This window comes from Panthera uncia, chromosome F2 (genome assembly GCF_023721935.1).
Source record: "Panthera uncia isolate 11264 chromosome F2, Puncia_PCG_1.0, whole genome shotgun sequence".
In the NCBI taxonomy this organism is placed as follows: Eukaryota; Metazoa; Chordata; class Mammalia; order Carnivora; family Felidae; genus Panthera; species Panthera uncia.
This window is the reverse complement of record NC_064812.1, coordinates 47,462,047-47,474,170: the sequence shown is the minus strand read 5'-3', so window position 1 is coordinate 47,474,170 and position 12,124 is coordinate 47,462,047. Positions and strand designations below refer to the sequence as shown.

The 12,124-nt window shown below is 35.9% G+C and overlaps 1 long non-coding RNA gene across 2 annotated transcripts in view; it reads left to right on the top strand.

Moving 5' to 3' along the window:
* The window catches only part of LOC125924566 (uncharacterized), an 80,334-nt gene that overhangs the window by 40,248 nt on the left and 27,962 nt on the right, over positions 1–12,124 (top strand). For both annotated transcript variants that reach the window (XR_007458473.1, XR_007458474.1), the window contains exon 3: positions 11,559–11,678. This is a non-coding gene — a long non-coding RNA (uncharacterized LOC125924566). The remainder of the gene's footprint in view (positions 1–11,558; positions 11,679–12,124) is intronic.

Genomic DNA, 12,124 nt, shown 5'->3' with positions numbered 1-12,124 from the left:
CAAAGAACTATCCTTTTCCAATTGGTACAAATTCTTTTTATTTTTCCCATTGGTTACAGATTCTTGATTTAAGCTCAAAATAGACAAATACACAAACAGCAAAGAACTATCCTTTTCCAATTGGTACAAATTCTTTTTATTTTTCCCATTGGTTACAGATTCTTGATTTAAGCTCAAAATAGACAAATACACAAACAGAAAATACTAACAGGTCAGATTCTTTGTCATCTATTTTAAATTTTAAAGAGTTAGAAAATAGCCCAAAGACAATGATCGGGGCTAGAATCTGACAAATCAAGAAGGATAAACTATAGAGGATACATAGTTTTCCATTCAAAGAAATTTTTTCAACAAAAGTAATCCTATATTTATACCTATACCGTTATTGCCAAAATGGTACAATCAATATGACTTGCAGAAGCATGTAAGGTTACCATGTAAAATATAGGACTGCATTGTTCTCATTGCTTTAGATTCCCCAAATATTGAGAAGGCACCTCAGGAAGTAGAGATTCACAGTTACACATACCACCTTAAGGACAGGCATTCATTATTAATAGACAAAAGTAAAAAAAAAATTGTTTTTTTGTGCATATTTTGCAACCACCTACAGGAGAGGGCAGAAAAGATTCTTGTATACAAAATATTTATCACATTATCCCTCCTCCAAGATAATGAAAACCTGGACAGATTATTAAGCTGTGAAACTCTAGTTCAGTGCCTACATGGTATAGATTTCCTTTCATTGTGCCTCATTCTTTTGTTGAATATAAAAGGACCAGAAATTATCTCCTAACTTCCAGAATTCCCCACTTGATCCAAACTGGCAGACCTTGCCCCTATAATGAGTGTACTCTCACCAAAATTGGCCTATTCTAGCCCATAACTTAAAGGGTCCTCTCTTCTACTGATCTACTTCTGCCTTGTTAAGGTCACTGTTTCATAGAATGAGTTCCTACAATGTACCTCCTAGTTAACATATCTGTACTTCTCTAGGTTTTGTGGAGATCACAAACACAATGAGTGGGTTTTCCAGAGTGGTCAGCAGAACAGGGAGCCATATGGGGACAATCATACTAAAATCATAGTATGGAGGTGCTAACTAAAAACCTAGGAAAACAGCATCATGATGAGTGGATTACTTTGATAAAGTAGATCTCTACCTACTTCCAAAGCTGAGTTCTAACCCTCAATGGCTGTGGTTGTGCTATTAAGTTCTGGGGTTAGCAGCACTGTTGTTGACTCTTTTTAAAAAGCCTCCCTGACAATTTAAGCTCCCAATTTCCATTTTTTTTTTGGCGAGAATAATGAAGGAACACATATTTTATTATTGATGCAGAAGAAAATTAAAAAAAAAAAAAAAGCAAAGATAAGCACCAGGTTGAGCTCTGCCTGTCTCTTGTTTTCATGACAACTTATCAGGGAAGCAGCCAGTTACCCAGGTCTCACTCAGCTCCTCATTCCGACCACAGGTTTTATTATATGTGCAGAACCACCAGATGTACATACCCTGCAAATTAGGGATAAAGCACCATCTGCCCATGTACAGGCTTCTGTTTTCTGTAAAGGAAGCAGTGACTTTGCTATCTTTTGCCCCTTTTTCTCATTCATATGCATGACCAGTAACAAACTTACTACCCAGGCTAATTCCAGGACACAGGTAAAGTTGGTAAACAAAGGCATTTGAAAACAATGGACCCAGACATTGCTTTTTCATCTTAGGAAGGTTTTCGTCTTTTCTCCATTATATTTGTTAAAATGGCTCACAAAATCACGATGACCATTTATTTCTTTAGTTAAGTTATTTTTTTATTTCTTAGAAAATTAATATATGCTGGTTGTAATACAGAAAATTAGATAAAAGGAGCAAGTAAAAAGACTAACAGGTATTTCTATACTAAAAAGAAAAATAAAATTAGGCGATATTACTTATTGGTGTACCCTTTAAAAATATGACATATTCTATGTATGTATGTCCTATATTGTGTGGAGACAATTCTCTAGGTATCTAATACATTATAGTTCACATAACTATTGAAGTCATATCACTATTATCTCTGTTTACAGGAGACAGTTGAGGTACAGGGTCACACTGCCAGTTAGTGACAGAGCTGTGATTTGACCAAAATTTAAGGACTTCACTAGGCCATGTCTGTGTTCTCAAATTCGTCTACAAGAATAATTTTAATAGTGTTCCCTGGTATGGATATTTGAATACTGCCCCATTATAAGACACATTAAACACTAACTTATAAAATAAGGTAAAATCAGCAGTTAACAAAATGACGTAAATTTATGTGACTTGCAAAGATTTAAAAATTGTGATAGAGATTTTATTTAACCCATTAAAGGAGGAAACTGCTGAGGTAATACGACCACTTCAAAAGAGAATCTATAGTTAAGTGACTGAGAGAGAGAGAGAGATTTATAGAGCAATGATAATGATGAAATGAATGTGCAAATGGGGACAAGACTAGACTCTTTCATGATGGAGGTGGGGAGAGTCAATTGAACCTCCAGAGGGTAGACTTTACATGTCTATAGACAAAAAATATTTTGCAACACTATGAGTCATTTGCAATTACAAAGTTGAAAACACCTCTCCTGGAATAAGATAATGCAGAAGGTGTACTATAGACAATATATAATTCTCTATTGAGGCAGTAACTTTTCCTTACAGACAGACCCTTAAATTGTTTCCAGTTATTTTTATAAATAATTCTACAGTAAATACTTTTACATACATTTTGCACACATATTTATTAATTCCTTAGAATAAATTATTATATGTGAAATCCCTTTTCTTAAGTTATGGATGCATATGGTCAAAAGGCCTCCAACAAATGAAGCTATGAGTGCCTGTTTCCCCACATGTAGAAAGACACTGGGTATTAAATTCTTTCACTTTTTGATCTTCAACTTTCCATTCCATTTCAATAGTGACTAAAGGTGCGTTTTATATATCAAAGCAGAATAAAAATTGTGGCATTTGCCAAACTGAAAACTTGAAAACATTGCCTTGAGTAAAGTGATCTCTGTTGAAGGCACTGAACAAATTTATCATAGAACCATGTCTTAAGGAGACAATAAAAAGACATTTAGTCCATTACATTATCTCTTTAACAAGAAAAATTGCATATAAATTTTCCATATAAGATATAGAGAAATGATAGATATGTACAAATACACATGGAAATTCAAGAAGTAATCAAGAAGAAAGGAAAGGAGAGTTATATGAATGAATCTACATGAATACTGATTGTATAAATAAGAATGTCTTATGAAGTTTAAAATATACATAAAGGATTAAAATACACAGCAAAAATAGCATATAATTTGAGGAGCAAAAATTAAAATGTTCTAACGTGTTTGCATAACCAAAAATCTCTGAAAGAATATTCCAAGTCTTCTTGAAATACTATCTGTAATGGGTAAAATTGTGTCCTCAAAAAAGATACGTTTAAACCCTACCACCTGGTACCTTTGAATGTGACCTTATTTGGAAATAGGGTGTTTGCAAATGTAATCAAGTTGAGATGAGGTCATACTGTATTAGGGCAGTACCTAATCCAGTGACTTGTATCTTTATTAAAAGAGGGGAATTTGGACGTAGAGACACACAGGAAGAATGACATGTGATGATGGAGGCAGAGTTTGGAGTAATGCACCTGAGCTAAGGAGCGCCAAGTACTGCTGGCAACCGTCAGGGGGTAATAGAAAGGCATGGGACAGATTTCCCCATCAGAGCACCCAGAAGGAGCCAAGCCTGCGAATACTTTGGTATTGGACTTCTAACCTACAGAACTGTTGGACGATACATTTCTATTGTCAATCTGTTGCACTTTATTATGGCAGCCCTAGTAATAATACACTATCTGGCCAAAACCACCTGATATCCAACCTAAATACCTCATTCTTAATTCTCAGTAAAATTGCAATAACCAATTTTTGTACACTTTACAACTGAGTGCATTTATACTTTTCTGTAAGGAAATATCCATTTTAACTCTTTTCATAGATTTTCTTACAGAATTTCGTTTTATTTTAGCTCCGCTCTTTCAGTCTTTCTCATTCATATATAGACAGTGTCCAGATTTCAAAGTGTGTGTGTGTGTGTGTGTGTGTGTGTGTTATGTATTTTTAAGTCTATTCTAACCAGTAGTACTAAAGCCAACCACAGCCTAAATTCCCCTAACTTGTTTTCTTTAATATTGTTACCCCACTACTTTCTTTCAAATGTCCTTAATATGTTTTCTAAGAAGTAGACTTTGTAGTATACAGAAGAAAGTAACAGTCATAATTCAAATCAAGAAAAATCTATATAGCTCAGGTTTCATTTATGTCAATATTACCTCCACTCTTGATCCCAAATAATTTCTCACCAGTCAAACTGCTCAGAGTTAGGGCAAAAGCATTAGGTTCACAGCACCGGTGATACACAGTCTTCCACAATAAATCATACACGTGAACAAATGTCCTAATCTGATCTGGCTGAATATATTGCTGGCCTTCAGATCTATTATAGGAGAACCATTTGTTTAAGTAGGATTCTGTTAGGCAAGACTAGGGAATTAGCTGGAAATCAAGAACCTGACATCTTAATAAGATTACTATTTTAGTCAACTTGGGTGCTAAAACAAAATGTTCTGGACTGGGTGGTTTATAAACAACAGAACTTTATTTCTTAAAGTTGCAGAAATTGGTAATTACAAGATCCAAGTGCCAGCACATCTGTCTGGTGAAGGTCAGCTTCTTGATTCAGAGACAGCTGGTTTCTCATTTGTTTCTCATGTCTTACCCATGGCAGAAGGAATGATAAAGCTGTCTTAAATCTCTTTTATAAGGGTGCTAATCCCATTCATAAGGGCTTCACCCTCTATTTCCCAAAGGCCCCACCTCCTAATTCATCACCTTGGGTGTCAGAACATCAGCATGAATTTTGGGGGGACACATTCAGTCAATAGCAATTACCAACAAATATATAGGAACTCAAGTCCAGCCAATCAACACATTTTTGGTAGATTAAGATAATCTACCAATGGCTGAGCAGCAGGGAGACCCTCAGCTTGTCTAGTCCCTGAAACACAGCTAGATCAGCACCAAACCATTTTGCACACCTAGGAAATTGATCTGAGGATTAACACAACAATATGCATAACTAGAGCCCTAGAACTTGGCATGTACATGGTGTGGAGAGGTGACCTGGGGGAAATAAAAGCCACGGAGGGTAGGGAGCTGTTTTTTTCTGAGAGAAGACAGAGAAAGGGGGAGAGTGCGGTGTGTCAGAAGAGTGCAGGAAAAACAATCCCCAGAAAGCAGTTGGAGAGAGAGAGAAAGAGTGAAAACACTTGCAGGGGACTGACTGCACAAGAAATCTGTTCCCCAAAACCACTGATGGGAAGAAAGGAGAGGGTTTCAATACCACCAGGATACTACAAAGAGTAGAGCACAACGTCTGAAGTTCCGGAGCTCAGGATGCCCAGGAGCAGACAGTGGGGTTGAGGGGTCCATGTGCCACACAGGAAGAAGCAGTTCCCCTGCTTGAAGAGCATTTGGTAGAGGCCATATGGCCTCCCCCTAGGCAAAGGTCCTAGCAGACCCTGGAGAGCAGCCACGTTTTCTGGTATTAGGACAAAAACACCAGGGTATGGTGAAACCTGATGCCGGTTCTGTGTTGTGATTTGCCAGAATCTCAGAATCTCTGCTGCTGCACAATGGCATGGATGTTTTCTAGGCAAGCCTGCACCTGGCTGTTGCTCAGTGTGACCCTCCCCCAGAAAGTTGGCTCAGGTCCAAGCCATGGGGGTCTCTGAAGTGTAGGGTTTTGAAACATATCCCCATTTGAGATAAAACTCTGGAGGGAGGTGTGTCCTGGCAAGCGGATGGCTTGGACACCGACAGGGTAGAGGTGGGACTGGACAAAGGCCTAAGACAAAGGAGGGGTGCTTGATCATGGGTCGGGAAGAGTGCAAAGTTCCTGTGCCAGAGACTAAGGAGCTGGGTGAAGCCACTGGCACCTCTCCCATGCATGCATGTCATGCTGATCCACTCTAGTACGCTAGGCAGTGTCACCTAGTGGAGAACGGAGCCATTACACCAAGCCCCTCCCAACAGCGCCCTCCAAACACATCCCCTAGAAGACTAGCACAAGTCCCTCCACCTGCTTAGTCTCTGGACTGTAGAGTGCTTCATAGTTTGAGTTCTAGGGGAAACTGGATGTACCTCATTCAGGTTTCATTCTGTTTGCTGGCCCATTTATTAGTTCATTTTTTTTCTTCTGTTTTTGTTTAAATTGTTTTTTCTTTCTTTTCTTTTTCTTGGATACAGAAAGAGAAAAACTAGTTTTTCTTTTCTTTTTTTAATTTTTTAATTTCTTTTACTTTATTTTTATATTTTTAAATATTTTATTCTATTTAATTTTATTCTGTTTTTTATATATATTTTTAAATTTTTAAATATTTTCTTATCTTTTCTTGATTTTTTTCCATTTTTTCTCTATTCCATCAAGCTTATTTCAACAAGCAGACCAAAACATACCTAGGATCTCACTTCTTTCTTTTTATTTTTTAATGTTTATTTATTTTTGAGAGACAGAGAGACAAAGTGCGAGCGGGAGAGGGAGGCACAGAATCCAAAGCAGACTCCAGGCTCTGAGCTGTCAGCACAGAGCCTGACGTGGGGCTTGAACTCACAAACTGTGAGATCATGACCTGAGTTGAAGTCAAACACTTAACCGACTGAGCCACCCAGATGCCCCGGATCTCACTTCTATTATTTGATTTGTTCTGTTTTGTTTTTAATTTCTTAATTTTTATTTTTTAATTTTATTAATTTTTTTCATACTCCAAAATAACAAAGGAATTCACCCCAAAATAAAAAATGGAAGAAATAACAGCCAGAGGCTTAATCAACACAGATATAAGAAAGATGTCTGAAGTAGAATTTAGAACTGTGATAATATGAATACTAGCTAGGGTCAAAAAAAGTATAGAATCCCTTTCTACAGAGATAAAAACACATCGCTGATAAGATTTTGCTAAGAATATTTGTAAAAAAACCAGAAATAATGTAGAATATGTGTAACAGTAGATTTTATTTGCTCTTTTATTTATATGACATAATTTGTGCCACATCATGTTGAAGGTTTTCTATAAAAGATATTTTAATCTCTTTGTGGCAGAAATAAAGAATATCACAAAACTTATCATGACCCTATCTGAAAAAGTAAATTGACACTTAGCTTTGGCATGCTTAGTCAGTTTATACTTCAATGCTTAGAAAGAATGGTGTTAATCTCTTTTTTTCTTGCCACTGCATGCTATATCAGGAATAGCCAAATTGCTTGTATAAAGTTCAAACTAAATATAAAATCATTTTGTTCAGAACATGCCTTTACTCAGCAGATAGGTGGCATTTTCTAAATGAGCCCTCTAAACAGTACTCGGGAAATTTTCTCCAAAAGGTCATTTTCTACCACTTGAAAGGTCATTTTATCTTGAGAATTTTTCTATGTCATAACCATGAGGGCATTATTTACCTGCCATAGGGCTTTTTGACCTCTACATAAAAGAAATAGATTCTTTCTTTCTATCTCTGCTTAAGTCATACCCACATCTGCTCATTGCTTGGGAGTGACTACTAATATAGAATAATTTTACATTAAAGGCATTATAAGGAAAATAGTTTAAAAAATTAGAGTATTAGATTGTTGTAAGAACACTTTTGATGCCCTAGATGGAGCCTACTTTCTGGCCAACAATCCTCCCTTATAAACAAGAATGATAAAGCAATGATTGAGAGTATAAAGAACATAAGAAACCAAAATTACAGTGAGAATCTAAAGCAGTGCTTCTCAATCTTTGCACAATGGAACCACTTGGAGTGCTTTTTTGAGAAAGATAGAGAGAGAGAGCACGAGAGTGTCCCTGAGCAGGGGAGGGGCAGGGGCAGAGGAAGAGAGAGAGACTTAAGAAGGCTGTGCACTCAGCAAGGAGTGCTATGGTCCTTTCTTTCAAAATAATACATAAAAATCAGGGGGAGGGATTATTGACACTCCCTCTTAAGTGTTGTTCTTATCCATTGATGCATTTGAGAGAATTTGACATATACCCAAGTCACCCATTAAGAATCTGTAGTTTAGGGGGAAAATAAAATTGTAAGAAATATTGTAGCATTGTACTGGACCAATTAGAGCTACAACTCTCAGTTATTTAATGGGGAAGCTTAATAGAAAGAATTAGTAAATTGATAAAATAACTGTAGTATATAACAAAACTCTGTATGACATAATATATGAGAAAAAGTATTTAAGGAGGAACAAACATGGACATGAGCTGCAGAAGATTCAGTGGAACCCACTGGATGGCAGAGCAGTTATATCACACAAAAACTCAAATTATATTAGGGTTTAGCATAAAACCTGAACTCTTAAAACTCCTAGCAGTGAACATAGGCAAAAAGCTCTTTGACACTGGTTTTGACAAAGATATTTTGAGTGACACCAAAACATAGGGACAATAAAAGTAAAAACAAAGAAACTAAAAACCTTCTGCAAAACAAACGAAAAAATCAACAAAATGAGAAGGCAACCTACAAAATGGGAGATATTTGCAAGTCATATATACCAGATAAGCGATTAATATCTAAAAAATATAAGGAACTCCTATAACTCAATAGCAAAAATAATAATGATAAATAAATAAATAAATAAATAACCCATTTTGAAGAATGGGCAAAGGACTAGAGAGATATTTCTCCAAAGAAGACAAATAAATGCTGTACATGTATATGTACACTAATCTTCAGAGAAATGCAAATCAAATACACTGGTATATCACATCACACCTGTTGAGATGGCTAGTATTTAAAAAAAATTACAAGTGTTGCTGAATATGGGGAGAAAAGGGAATACTGATACACTGTTAGTGGGAATGCAAATTGGTACAGTTTATGGAAAACATATGGAGGTTCTTAAAAAAATTAAAACTGGAACTACCATATGATCCAGCAATCCTGCTGCTGAGTATTTATCAGAAGGAAATGAAACCACTATCTTGAAGAGCTATGTGCACTCCCATGTTCATTGAAGCACTATTCACAATAGCCAACAAACCACCTAAATGCCCATCAACAGATGAATGGATAAAGAAAATGTGGTATATACATAAAATGAAATAATATTTAGCCTTAAAAAAGAAGGAAAGTCTGATCTGTGATACCATGGATAGGCCTCAGACATTATTGTATGTATCATTTCACTTACATGTGGAATTTGAAAAAGCAAACTTAAGAAGCAGAGAGTAGAAAGATGGTTACCAGGGGCTGGGAGAAGGGAGAATAAGGAGATGCTGGTCAAAGAATACGAAGTATCAGTTATGCAAGATATATCAGTTCTGGAGATCTAATCTACAGCATGCCTATAGGTAACAATACTGTATTGTATAGTTAAACTTTGCATAGAAGATAGATCTTATGCTAAGTCCTTCTCTAATACACAAATAGTAGCAATACAGGGATCGGGAGGAAACTTTGGGCAGTGATGGGTATATCGCTACCCAAAATTGTTCCAGGTGAAATTGTTCCAGGTGCGTCTCTTATTGCTAAGAAAATTCACTCATTCACATTCTAATATAGTCAGCAAATATAATTTCTATTATTTTTCTTTTCAATTTGCATTTATAGCTGATATGAATGAGAAGTAATCTTAGAAGGTAATCCCTGCAATCAAGCCCCTAATCATACAGTGTAGTTCTAAATAAACTAATGAATGAATGTTGGATAGTATGGATACGTAGAACTACCAGGGGTGCCTAGGTGGCTCCCTCGGTTAATCGTGTGACTCTTGATTTCGGCTCAGGTGGTGATCTCAGGGTTCCTCAAATGGAACACAGTCCATGTCAGGCTCTGCGATGACAGTGGGAAGGCTGCTTGGGATTCTCATTCTCTGTCCCTACCCCCTCCTTCAAAATGAACATTTAAAAAAAAAAAAATAGAACTACCATATGATCCAGCAATTCTACTTCTGGGTATTTATCCAGAAAAATAAAACCAAAGTTTGATAAGACATATGCACCCCTAAGTTTACTGCACATTATTTACAATAGCCAAAATATGGAAATAACTGAAACATCTACTGATGAATGAACGGTGTACACACACACACACACACACACACAATGGAATACTGAATCATAAAAAGAATGAAGTCTTGCCATTTGCAAAGTCCATCATGGATGGACCTTGAAGGTATTGTGCTAGGTGCAGTAAGTCAGACAGTGAACAACAATATTGTATGACTTCACTTATACATGAAATCTCAAATATAAAACAAATGAACAAACTAAACTAAAACTTAAAGGTACAGGTAACAGATTGGTGGGTGCCTTAGGGGAATGGGGTTTTAGGAGTGGGCAAAATGGGTAAATGGGGTCAAGAGGTATGAATTTCCAGTTATAAAATAATCATGTAAATATAATAATATAGGGCATATGGACTATATTCAATAATACTGTACTATTTATTTGAATGCTGCTATGAGACTAAATCTTATAAGTTCTCACCACAACAGCAAAAAATCTTGTATCTTTGTGTGGTGACAGATGGTAACTAGATTTATTGTGACATTCATTTTGCAGTATATACAAATGTTGAATCATTGTATTGCATACCTGACATTAATATAATGTATGTCAATTATACCTCAATTTAAAAAAGAGATAGGTATGTCTCCTCCATGATTCACATCTTTCTTTTACGATGGGCTTCAACCAACACATGGCATTGGCCAGTCTCAAACAAGAAAATTAGAATGATACCATAAGTCACAAAACGAAGGAATAATTGAAGACCTTCTCCATGAATGTAAGGAGAACTACCAATTTTTAACAGCTGCTTTGCAATAGTAATATAAGAGGAAGAAACAAACTTCTACTTGCTTGTATCATTTGGTTTTGTGTCTTTATAAGAACTCTTTAGCTTTACCCTAAAACATCATTAGTGGATTTTATATGTCTAGAATATTCTATAATATAAAAAGAGAAATAGCATACCACTTGTGACCTTCCATTATTTCTCAATTTCTTGCAATTTGATGTAGATCAAGTTTTAAAAGTTCAAAATGTATAAAGGAATGTGTAGGAAAATATTATGTTTGTAATAAGTGCATCATTTCCATATATAAAAATTATGTAAGGGATTGAAATTATTAATTAGTTGCTAAGGTGAAAAAAGAGTATTAAACTCTGTTAGAGAGATGAAAGATTACAGTTCTTATTTGTCAGTTATGTGATGTTTCTCTGCCTTCATAATTGTGCCAGTGAATTGATAGGTATAATTCAGTGAATTAAACTGAATGTAACTACTCTTTTTGAAGATGAATGCGAACAGAATTTTGAAATCTCTGACTTCAATAAGTACCATGTCCCTTCATTGGACAATACAGTTTATTCCACTTTTTATAAAAGGCAAAACAATAAATGTGTGGTAGCATAGCTATTTTGTGTGGATCAAAATGCTATATATCTTGCCCTTCTAATATCATTTCTATTCCTATCTTGTAGAAACTTCCACTTTTCCATTCTTTGTGACTCTGTTGTCTGACAGTCAAAAGGTCCCATCATCCACGCTGTAAGGATAAAGAACTTCCTAAAGCTGAGCCTAAACACAGTGATTTTTTGCAGGTATGGGCAAATAACATAATTAATACAACTGATGTTTATTTGAAGAAATTGATATGGATACTAAAAGAGGGTCATTTTCTTATTCTTTGAGAGAAACAGCTATAAGGATGCATTGTTCTTACTGTATCATTTATATTCTGATAAGAAAGCAGATTCTTTCCTAAGCACTTCAAGCAGCAAGGGCCCTGATGTGGGTTATCAGAGGCTTACACAGCCCTAGGAAGGGCTGGAAAATAAAGATCAGAAAGGCCATTGGTAGATTTCATGAAAATTAGAAATAGAAAATTTACAAAAATGCTTTCCAGTCATTTCAGATGGTGGCAGCATCAATATGGGCGATTCTAACAAGATACCTGGAAGTTGATGGTAAAACTCATGTCTATAGACCCACTGCCCCCACACCCGTCTACAGCTGGAGAATAACGGCTTCTCCTTCTCTTAGAATT